This window comes from Chelon labrosus, assembly GCF_963514085.1.
Source record: "Chelon labrosus genome assembly, chromosome: 15".
Classification (NCBI taxonomy): Eukaryota; Metazoa; Chordata; class Actinopteri; order Mugiliformes; family Mugilidae; genus Chelon; species Chelon labrosus.
The window spans coordinates 12,442,379-12,454,449 of NC_140348.1; positions in this window are offsets into that span (position 1 = coordinate 12,442,379).

Genomic DNA, 12,071 nt, shown 5'->3' on the forward strand with positions numbered 1-12,071 from the left:
ACGCCTCGTCCACATCACATTCTCACCCTCCCTCTTCCTCTTCCTCTCTCAGCAATGTCTTCCATTGTTGTTGTAAAAGAAAAAAAGATGCTCACCTGTGGTCTTTTATTGCTTACTTCCTGATTGAAGTGTTAACAATTACATAACACCTATTTGGCCACGTAGCACATATAGTGGTCAATGAGCTCATGTAGTGCGTCATTTTAAATGGCAGTGTTTTGAAATCGCAAACATGTGACTTTATGTCAGATTGTTGTGTCTTATGCAGAGAGCCGCATTCAGTACACTTAAAAAGTGCCATTTCGAATTGCAAAATGGGTGTAAAGCAGAAAATGGTTTAAAGTTTTGGAGATTTGAGATGAGGTTTTGCTCCCTATGTGTCAGTTAAAATATTTGTGCTATCCATGTCATTTTAGTGTGTTAGCAACTGGAAAAAACTGTAATCTGATTGAAACTGTCCTGCACTGTAAAGCAGAGCTTAGTAATAAAACGGCAACATTAACTGTAAAGCCTGTAGAGGACACCAGTTTCAAATCAAGCATCCACTCGATATCTGAGCTTTTCATTTTGATAGTCCTGCAAGTTCATCCTGCACAGATATTTGTCTGTGATTGCACATCCTCACGGTTCCACTGCAAGGTAATCCATTCAAGTAAACAATGATTTTGGCAGCACCTCTGTCCCCAACCCCTCGGCAGAAATGCATTTTTATGATACAATCTAACAGCAGTGCACAAACGGAGACTGGAAATTTTATTGGTGTGGACTGTAAAAGCTGTGTTTTGCTTTGTTTCCCCCCGTGTGTGTGTGAGTGTGTGTGTGTGTGTGTGTGCGTGCGTGTCTTAATTTCTTGTGTTTATCACAATATGTTCCACTATCAGGTCTTCCTTTTTAAAGTCCAGCAATAATATCTTGCAGGTTAGTGGTTTTCATTGGGCATTAGTGTGTGAAGAATTACTTCTATCTTTCTGCATATTATTGCTTGTTACATTAATGCCAAATTGCAGCCATTTATTTCCTTTAATTTCTGGGCTAGCTCACATATTTTTTTCCTTTATATTGCTTGCATTTGTATGCAAACTGAGGTATTTATTAGAAAAAAAAACTTTACATGACTTTTAATGTTATTTATTCACTAGGTTACGCACAGTCATCTATAAAAATCATCTGCTGGGAGAAACCTCTTTCTCAGAATTGTGGAAACGGAGCAGAAATGCAGCACAATGGGACTACCATCAACTTCCACTGTCAACGGAAACATCCAATGTCAGAAAAAGCGCCGCCATACTTATTGTACAGTATGTTCTCCTCCTAAGCTTCCCAATGGGCGAAAATGCAATTTATGTGCATATTAAATGCAAGATCACTCCTGGTTTTGGGAAAGAAAAGCTGTCATATTCGTAAGAGGATGTGCCAATTGGAAAGGTCACAACTGTCTATAGAGAACAAATGAGGCCGGTAATCGTTTTTCCTGCCAGCCTTCTACAGGCACATAAAAGACCAGGTGCTTGTCTGAATCTTGATGATCCCCTCTAAGTGAAATCATTGACGCACATCCAGCTCAATTAAGCAGCTACTATGGTGAGCAAGGAATGATCACATTCTGTAGTAGACAGTGAAAAAAGTCACGCTGTGCGATGAGCACCGTGAGGATGAGTTAAATTGCTGATTATGATTGGCTGTAATGTTGCAGACGACTCTACGAGGAATTACAGAGTTTAGAGGACTCCTTAAATCCTGCGTCTAAACAAGTTATTCGCCCCAGAAATCCAGCGGCCAAAGTGCCTCTGACATTAAGTGTACCTCGGCGAGAACTCCCAAGCTGTTAAAGCGGTGTGTACTGTAACACCTCAAGGTCGTGTGTGGCATTGGGTGAGGAGGATTACAGGGGCTAATGGATAGTGCTTGAGTTTAATGAAGAGGCCTGATGAGGAGGCAGATTGGTCCCCATCAACGGATCAGCCACTGTCATTTCGATTTTCATGGGTGACCAGAGGCTTCACATAGGGAATGTCACAAGTGATTGCTGGTCCCTGGGGGACTAAATTTGGCTTTGTACTTATGGTATGTTTACTTTTTACAGTCAGCCTGGACTGATCCATTACAGATACAGTGTCGAGTTCAGCCTGAATTGAGTTCTTTGATGCTGGTTCCACTTTCAGACTGTTCCACCCATGTCTGGAATCTGTCACATGCGGGGCATTCAGAAACACAATGTACTGTAAAAATGGATTTCAGGCTGTAAGTCGGGCAGCGTTGCACACACACGCACACATATGGCTTATATGAAGAGTAATCAAAAAGCTGTTAGGCCGTCTTGTTTGGAAAAATGCAGCTTTTTTTGTAGTCTGCAGAGCAACCGGGAACGTGGATTGGATTGTGGTTGAGCCCATGATACTTAATCATTTTCTTATCAGTGCTTGCTGTCAGAGCCCAGCTAAGGAATGACCCCGAAAGAAAGAGGAGAAATGAAGGACGGAGGGCGCCACATGTTAGGCTGTCGTCTTCTTTGAACTCAGTAGCACAGCTGCCTATTGACTCCGGTGCTTTATTCCGCCTGATACCCACTCTGTGAAGGTTAATGGGGGATAAAGCATTTTGTCATAAAGCTCACAGAAGCACCTTTTCACTTACTCTGGCATTAGAGCCAACAGGCAGGACAGAAAGAAAAATTTATATCACTGCCAGCGGTCACTAGTGAACAACTTGTCATCATGGCCTATTTCAGAACAATATACCCGCTGGTGCCAAGCTGTGGATGCTTCGAGCGCAAGGGCGCAGCTTAAGATGTGTGGAGTGAGTTTGTCATTTGTTGGAGGCAGGTTTTCAGCTCTGCATGAAGCGCTAATGAATCCAGTGAGTGCAATTTATTTACAAAAAAACGCAAAGGGACTGTCTTGGTAAATGCTAAAAACTTGTGATGTGAAGAAATCCTTCTCTCAGATGGGATGTAATAAAGTGATGAAGGTCAGATTTGGATTTTTTTTTTTATTAGGACAGAAGTCTTTTTGACATACAGGTGGAAAAGGTCTCCCAGGCCTTGAGGAAGTGAATGTACAGTACATACAACATTGTCTATCCCTGAAATGACCTTCACTGGGAGCCGTGGTGCTGTTTCACTGTGTAAAGTTCTAGTTTTAACGGAGTAAAAGAAACGAAAAGAAGAAACAAAACCAAACAAAATCACCAGGTACCGAATTTATGGACCAATGAATCTTAAGAATTTGGAAACTGAGGTTTTTATGTCTCACAGTGTGATGATTTAAACCTTAAATAATGAGAATACATGGTTGTTGTTGTTGCTGCACTTTTAGGACAAAAAAACATAAAACTCAGTGAAGCAGATGTATATAAGGGATCCTTTCCTTTCTCTTTATTGGGCATAAATGTTTCTTCTATGGCAACTAACGTCAGCTGGCCGAGCAATCCACATGATTCACACTTAATTCAGCTTGGTTAATTAGACCAGAGCATTGACGGTTTGGTCTCTTCTGACTTTATTATGGAGTGAAACTAAAATAATTCAATTATATGATGAGGTAAATTAGTTAAGTGATTGGGTCATCTCTGCAAACACACGCACATTGATCTTCATGAATCACTAAGCAGTGTTCAGCTTTAGCCCATGGTTTATGTGGGATTTATGGAGCAACACTGCCCCCAGCTGAAACGTGCTACGTGCTGCTGGTACAACCAGTTCAAGAGTACGTGTTGCAAGGAAAAGTGAGCACAAACGCAAAATGTGCATATGTGACAGGTGGATGAAATGCAGACCGTGTTTCAGAGGCAATGAAGGCACAGAATGTGTTTGATAATGCACAACCAGTGATGAAGAGATACAGTGAATGGAATTCTTCTATAAACAGCTGTATGCTGTTAAACTGTCATCCCGTTTCAGGTATGATACCTTTAAGATGCATATATTATTTTTTGCCTGAAATACTGCAGGCTCTTCCTCTGTAGCACAAATGTTTGATTATCTCTGACACTTCATTTGTTTTTGTTACATTTGAAATTATATATTTGCTAACTCTTAGTAAACAAGCGAGAGTTGTCTGAATCAAATACCAAATGACACCACTGCCCAGATCATGTTAATTCACAGACTTGATATTAGTGATTTTGTTGCTGCCAATGAAGACTCATATTTTGTAATCTGTGTAATTAATAATCTGTATTAATTAATTTGAAAGGCTGCAGTTTGTTAAAAAAAAAGGCCTGCATAAAATTCAGAGCCAACCTTTCTACACAAACTGTTATCTGGCAGAATCTTTTTGAGAATCTTTTTAATGAGAATGCGTAAAAGGGGGACAGAACTGTACTTAAACAAAACTGATAAAAGAAACAGAGTGTCTGTCAGTCAGCCAGATCACAATATGTCCAAACAATGCTAAAGAAAGTGAACTCGACGTGTAGAGTTTCTTGAAGACGTTTCGCCACTCATGCAAGTAGCTTCTTCAGGTCTAAAGGACTGGTGGGGAATTGGGGTTTAAACAGGAACATCTGTGAGTGTTGCTCATCAAAAACTTGTATGGCTAGTGTCAAACAGAGTTCATTGAGACAGCACTGATTTCAGTACGATAACTTCAGTAAACTGGCAACAAATCACAGTTTAAATCTGTTATATTATACTGTATAACACCTTAAATACTTAAGGTTTTAAACAGATTTCTCAAAAAAAGACTGCAGACACCTTACAGAATCATTTGCAGATTATTTGTCCAGCTTCATGAATATATTCATTTGGCAGCACTCTTATTTCCCATCATTCAACGCTTATATTCCATTAACTCAACGTTACTTCCACAAGAGGTCAGCAAAGCTGTCCATTTTTTTCTAAATGACTGTGTTTTCATATCACAGAGCCACAGATGATGATGGTGTTGCCTAAAACACAGACTTTAACACTCTGTTAAACAATCCTTATAATATATTCAGCAGCCTCTACATACTTGGCATGTGCCTTCACATCCTGAGAACAGAGAGGCTTTTACACAGATGCCCTTTGGCTAAACTGAAGTTTTCCTTGCATGGGAGCTCATATTTGACACTCATGAGTCACATGCGAATGTCACTTGCTGTGCACAGACAGGTTACTGCTATTTAACGTTAACAAAATTTGTCAGCAGCAAAGACACATGCTGAGGATGACTCAGATTGTTTTTATTCGTTTGATTCTTATAGTAAGAAAATAAATTCTAATCTGAGAAAATATGCTCACATACCACGCCATACCATGCCACATACATTTTACGTGATCATATAATATAAGCTTACACTGATCAGGCATAACATTATGACCACCTTCCTAATATTGTGTAGGTCTCCCTTGTGCCTCCAAAACAGTTATAACTCATCAGAGAATGAACATGGACCTTCAGAGGGTGTCCTGTGGTGTCTGGCAACAGGATGCTGTTAGTGGGGGGCCTTTGGGTCCTATGGGTTGAGGGGAGGGGCCTCTGTGGATCATCCCACAGACACTTGATCAGTTTGGGATCTAGTGAATTCGGAGGCCAGGTCAACACCTTGTGCTGTTCTTCATGTTTTTTAAGTTGTTCCTAAACTGTTTGTGTGTGTGTCTGTCTGTGTCAGGCTGCATCCTCCTGGGGATGGCTGCTGCCATCAAGGAGTGTCATTGCTATGGGGTGGGGGTGCTAGTCTGATCTAGGTGGGTGCTACATGTCTAAGTAACATCCAGGTCTAAACGTTTCCCAGCAGAACACTGAATTGTCACAGGATGGTTAATGTCATTAACTTCACCTGTCAGTGGTCATAATATTGTGCCTGATCGGTGTATTTCAGTGATTAATCATATTTACAACTTTTTCTAATCCCGTGAATGCAACACGGCAGCTTCATCATTACCAGCAGGTGGCTCTACCTACAAGTCAAGCCAACCTTTTGGCCAGGTCCTGCTTGTGTATTATAAATGCTGTCCGTGTGATTTTGTCACGTAATGACTGAAATGACCCCGCATCGTGGGACTTTTTCATTGCATCCAAATTCAAGTGAGCCTTTGGGAGCAGACATTAAATACACATATAACTGGTTGAGCAAAATAGTTGTATGGGGCAGAGGCAAATGTGTGCAACTGAAGGTGCACGTCTGTGGCATCGTGTGACCTGAGAAAACGGCATATACATACATAAGGTCAATGCGTATTCGTAATGCAAATCCACTATAGGAATGCTACAGCTTTCAGCCTCCCTTGGTGCACTCAACAAACACGTTAAAATGTCAACCGTAAAACGACCATAGGGGAGAAAAATAAGAACAGACTGAGCCTTTTCACAGGCCTGCCCTTTATCGTCCAGTGATGCAGGAATGTGAAGGATGCTGAGTGTCCACCTGATACTGCTTTGCGCCCGGGGGAGGGTCTCCAGTCTCCACTCTGGCTGCCATAACACGGCTCAGCTCAGGCAGGCAGGCAAGGCAGGCAGGCAGGCGGGGGAAGCGCATCCTCAGAGAGATCTGCTGGAAACATGATCATCAGGGGAACCTAAACGCATTCTTCGGCTGCGGTCAGATGATTCGACAAGTGAATGTGTTTTTGTGCTTTTCTCTCAAGGACGTGTGAAAGAAGAGGAGACAGGCGTCGCAGGAAAGACACGAGCCGACATCATCAGCCGGTGCGCCGTGTGAAGCGAGGTCATCGCAGTACCACGGTAAGAGCCATTTAAAAAAAACAACGCACTGAAACACGCTGGTCTAGTTTTGCGTATTTATGCGTAAACAGCGACGTGATTATCTCGGTTATTCCACTGATCTGATCATCACGTTGTAAACCTCTCCCCGGCTTTGAGTGTACCGTTGATGCATCAGGCTCCATGCCTGTCTCTTAGAATTAGACTACTATGCATTTCGCTAAAATCAGAAACGCCTTTGCTACAACCAGCTCTCCAGAGAGGGAATACGCATGCAGGCCACGAGGACTGGACATTATCTGTCGCTATCTACGCTGTCATTCCTGAACACGTACAACATGGACTCCAGTAAATATGGGTTAGTGGAGCAAATCCAGGCGCCCTGCGACCACCGGGATGCTCCATGGGATTATATCCTAGTCGATCAATAATTGCTTTTATATACGTTTTACAGGGATCAGAGATTCGTTTACTTACTCACATCAGGAATTGACATTTTGTGTTCATTAGATATGCAGCATCATCGCTGGTCTAGACAAAAAAACGCAAGGGGGCGAGAACACCTACTGGGGAATACAGCCCACAGACCACAGGCCTGTGGGCTGAAAACAGTCACTGTTGATGCTGTGGCTTACATAGTATGGGTTGTTTTCTGAAAGGGAATGATATGTTATTTTAATCTTGGAAAGAAAAAGATTTAAAATGCGCATGCCTTCCTTTATGAATTTGGAACAAGCAGCCAAAGCACAAAACAAATAGAAAGGAAGATGTAAACCAATTTTAGAACCGCACATAGGACTATGATCTTGGCGTGATATGATGAGGTGAGGTGACACTGTCATCATTTTTGCGGTGTGGGAAGCTGATTGAAATGCCATGTGTTCAAACATGAATTGATGTCCCTCATTCACAATAACCTAACCTTCAGTTCCATCCTGATTAAATGGCCTAATAAAAGCTGATGTTAATTTTGGAGCTAGCTCAGATTCCTCATCTGCGGTCTGAATACTGGGCTACGTAGCCCACATCTCTTTCATCTTGGGAGCACGCGGGCTATAGTTAGACACATGTTAACACAAAGATCCATTTCCACTTGATGACTTTTCAATATCCTGAGGTGAGATTGATGCTTGTAATGAACACTGGCCTTATTTGATCTGGTTTGCAATGTGTTATATAAGAATGGATGATGCAAACGGGGAGCACGAGTGCAGAACATTGATACAGCCACAGCATGTGTGTAGAAAAATGTGAGTCAATACAGAGTCAACATCCATTTCTCTGATGCTGCTAGCTTAAAATGGCACTCTTCCATATAATTTAGACAAAGCCATAAATGATCTGTCAGATGACCGACACAGAACCTCAGTTAGTGTTTCTTTTGCTGGTGTCCTGAGGCATGAGGCTGGCGTTGAACAGCTCGGCCAGAGAAACAGCTGTGGGCAGTTGCAAAGATGTGGACATGACCAATAACTAAAGTCGGGCTTTAAAGTTTAGACTGAAGATGTTTTTTTTCGAAGCTAAAGAAGGTCTAATAGTGTCATCTCTACTGCAGTAACTTTACAAACAAGCAGTCACGGGAGATCAGTACCTTTTTCCATGCTAACTTTTTTGTATTGATATGTCTGTGTTAATAATTTTCTTTTTCACACATTAAGTTATTTTGAACCCTCATGCAGAACTAATGAAGCCTGAGAGGACACTCTGTTGATCAGATGTGGATTTAGTCTTAAATGGCCCTTTTCATTTTGGTGCTCTGGTGATTGCTGCTCATCACTCTCTGATCGAAACTCTTCTTCTCTGTCACCATCTAGTCTGAAACAAGAGGATTATGTTTCATCCTATGGACTACATGTGTACTAAGCTGTGGTAGCTGTTTGCTGGGACAAATAAGATAATCCAACTGCACTTGTTTCATGATCACTGCGGTCTTGGTCATGATGAAGTATGTTGGAAGACAATGACTGATTTCTTTTACTTATACCACGTAGGTGCAACTAGACATAGGTCACGTGTGCACTGCTATATGCTGCAGCACCATAACCCAAATTTGAAAACAAACCTTCTTGCTGGCATTTAACTTCTGACCCAACACAGTTTCTTGTGTACCATGTTTTCTTAATACAGGGAGTCTATTTCAATACTGGCCGTGCAAACCACGACTTGTGCTGCAACCGTCTGCATGAGAACAGGAAGTACATGTGCTATCGTTCTGTTTGTTAGTAGGGGAAGAAAACGAAGTGTTCACTTTACTGAGACGTGTTGCACTTAAACACAAAAGGCTGAAGGAGTAAAGCAAATCTGAACAGGGCCGTGTTAATTAGCAGTTTGTGTGTTCAGATTTAATTAAACTATATTATATTGAATATAAAATTGTTAAGACTGCTGCACCTAATTTGGGAAAGTGAAACTGTACTGCAGGGGTTCTGTTTGCTCAAAGCTCTCCTGCTTTATAATACTATAATACAATACAGAGGACTCTTGCAGAAGGAGCTAGCTTGTTACCCTCGGCTGAGCTGAACGAGTGTTGGAGCTGTAATTGCAGTGATTATCATCGCTTGCCCCCGGTTTCACCTATGCTGTGCCCCAGAAGTGTCATTTTCTGAGTCCTCAAACCGGAGACTGAAGATTACTCCGCTCATCCCCCTGATGCCAGGCGTGTAAAAAATAATATTTCTCAGATATTTCCCTTGGCAGTAGCCACTCATTTCAAAGCATTGGCGTTTGAGGCTCAGGTCCTGTTGACATGCTCACTAGACCAGTCGGTTAAGGTTCAGGAGTTGCTGATTGTAATTTGAAGTTTCAAACTGGCGGACCTTTTAGTCACCACTATGAAATGTTATTCGTCTGTTGTTGTCAATACAGTTTCTCACAGATCTGACGTGTGAAATACAATTTTCCAACTTGACTGAGAAAATCAGCTTTCTCTCTGCATTCAGCATCATGAATAAATGTTACTGCATCTGTGCTCTCTGAAGACGTAGTTTACCCCATTACTGCTTGTATGCAACCAAGGATTCATCATTTCAGGGAACCATCAATATTAGATTTTATGTTACAAAGGCAGCATTTGAATAGCGTGAATTCATCTCACCAGAATTCTGCATGGATTACAAATATTTTGACCGTGCAGCTCATAAGAGAGGAAACGGTATTTACTTCGTGGCTGGGCTTAGCTAGAGTACTCAGTGTTGCCTGTTTTGGGATGAATTAATGATCGAGCCACCGAGTGCTGGGTGATGACTGCACTCACATGAAACTTTAATGACCGGCATGTTTCCCGTTAGTCAATGGACAGAGCGGCCCAGAAAGGAAGTGCTTGTGCCTGTAATAATCACATGCATTGAGCATGGCTCCTTTTTCTCTGGACTGAATGCGCAGGGCTGAAAGGAGAAAAGGAAGCAGATAGTTGCCTTAAAAGCTTCCCCAAGGACTTTTAGGCAAGTGAAATTCTGTATAAATAACTAAGCATATTTTATATATTTTTTACGCTTATTATAATTTAGTTCAAGCTTCTTAACATTTATATTAACATTGCAAAACGTGTAGTCGAGCTCTTCGAAGGGTATCATTAATTCAGAATACCACATTACCTATTTTATGCATTATTAATATAGTTTTGCTGCTGCTAAGTAACTTTTCTTTAACAATAATTTTGTCACTGGTCGGCAGCTAAACTGTGCAGAGATCAGCTGATATTAAAATGTGTGATTCACCTCGGATTTTTATTTGTTTGCAAGGTCAAAGTAGCCTGGAAACCAGACCAAAAATGCCTTGTGGCAGACCCTTGGTGTGGAACCGCAACGTTGGGAACTGAATATGCTGCAGCAAAGATCTGCTGTACAGACGAGTAACAGCGACTAATCACCACGGAGGAAATTTATTTACAGTAAATTGGCTCTGATTGAGTGAAGGTGTATGCAGCTGCATGCAGACATGTTTTTTTTCTCTGTATAACCGGAAACTAACCCCATTATGAAATCCAAATGTTACCAGACTCAGTCTTGCTATGCCAGGCCTGGGTCAACGGGAAACTGTGCATGCCCTTTTCTGAAAATGTCTATCCAGTGTACTCTCTAGTGCTTGTGGTACATGTTAGAGATGCTAATTTTGCATGACATTGTCCACATTGTCACAGAGAGCCTGTGAGGACAGTTTTGTAAGGACTTCTGTGGCTCCAGGGGAGTTTATTTTTATTTTTTTTCAATTTACTAAAATAACATTGCGTAGGTCATTTTTGCTCGAGTTTGAAAGACATTGATGTCCACCAGACAGAAGCTTTTGACTTTATGAGACGTGTCCAATCCAGTCCCATTTTGGAATTTGACCCGTACCGGGGATTACATAGCCATGATAACCCCGCATCTGTTTTGCTAAGCAAGACGCGGAGCAATAAAAAGATTGCCAGATATGAAATTTTCAGTGGAATTGTCATCGAGTGACTGCAGATCCGAACCGCCAACAGAAGGCAAAGCCCGTAAAAAAAACAAATCTGAGATTTTCCTAAGAACACATTCTTCTAATTGAATGAACAAAATCACCCCACATAATTCAGTGTGGATTAGTTCATGAACCTCAAATCATATCAAATCTACAGATATACCAGAAAGTTGACCTAGTTTTTGCCACTACAGTGGAGATAAACTGTAATGTGACTCCTGAACGTCTGCCATCATTATAGAAGTGCAATAGTAAATCGTTAGAACATATTTTTAAAGAGTCATTTATTAGGATTGTTTTACCAGATTTACAGTCCTCCACTTAAGCGGGTGCTTTGAATGGCGAAGCTATTTATATTCAACAGCTTTAAAACATGTTGCGCAGCTGCAGCATTTGGGGAAAAGAGTTGTTTTCCATTCCGCGTTCATTCACTTTCTTCATCACAGCTCAGACCGAGTGGGCCCATGCAGCTGGGCATAGTGACTAATTCACATCTCCCTGCTTTCTGCACAGCTGTGTCACAGCAGCAAAGTGTTAACAATATGCCTTTGTGTCTCACACCTGTGGGCAGTGGGACTCAGGGAGAGCAGGAGCAAGTGGGCAGAAGGGGGAGTGCTTTTTTTTTCTCCAGAAAAAAAAACAAAAAACGGTAGAATACCATCACAGTGATGTCTTTGTGTAGTTTGTGAAGAACCCACATGGTTTGTGTGATTTGTTTTGTTGCGTAGGCGTGTGCGCAGGCACATCCAGGGCTGCGTGTGGTGACAGCTTTAATTGTACAATGCTGTTTGTGATCAACGCTCGCATGCCTACAGCTCTTGGATTTGAAGATGATGCTTATGGCTGCTAATGTTTTTTCTTTACAAAAGTGGAATCCGTGAGTTTTTAGTTGCAGAGGAGCGCACTAACACGAGGCATGCAATGTACAAATGGCTGCACATTCACATACACTCACCCAGTGGAATAATTTTCAGTGCATAGTCATCC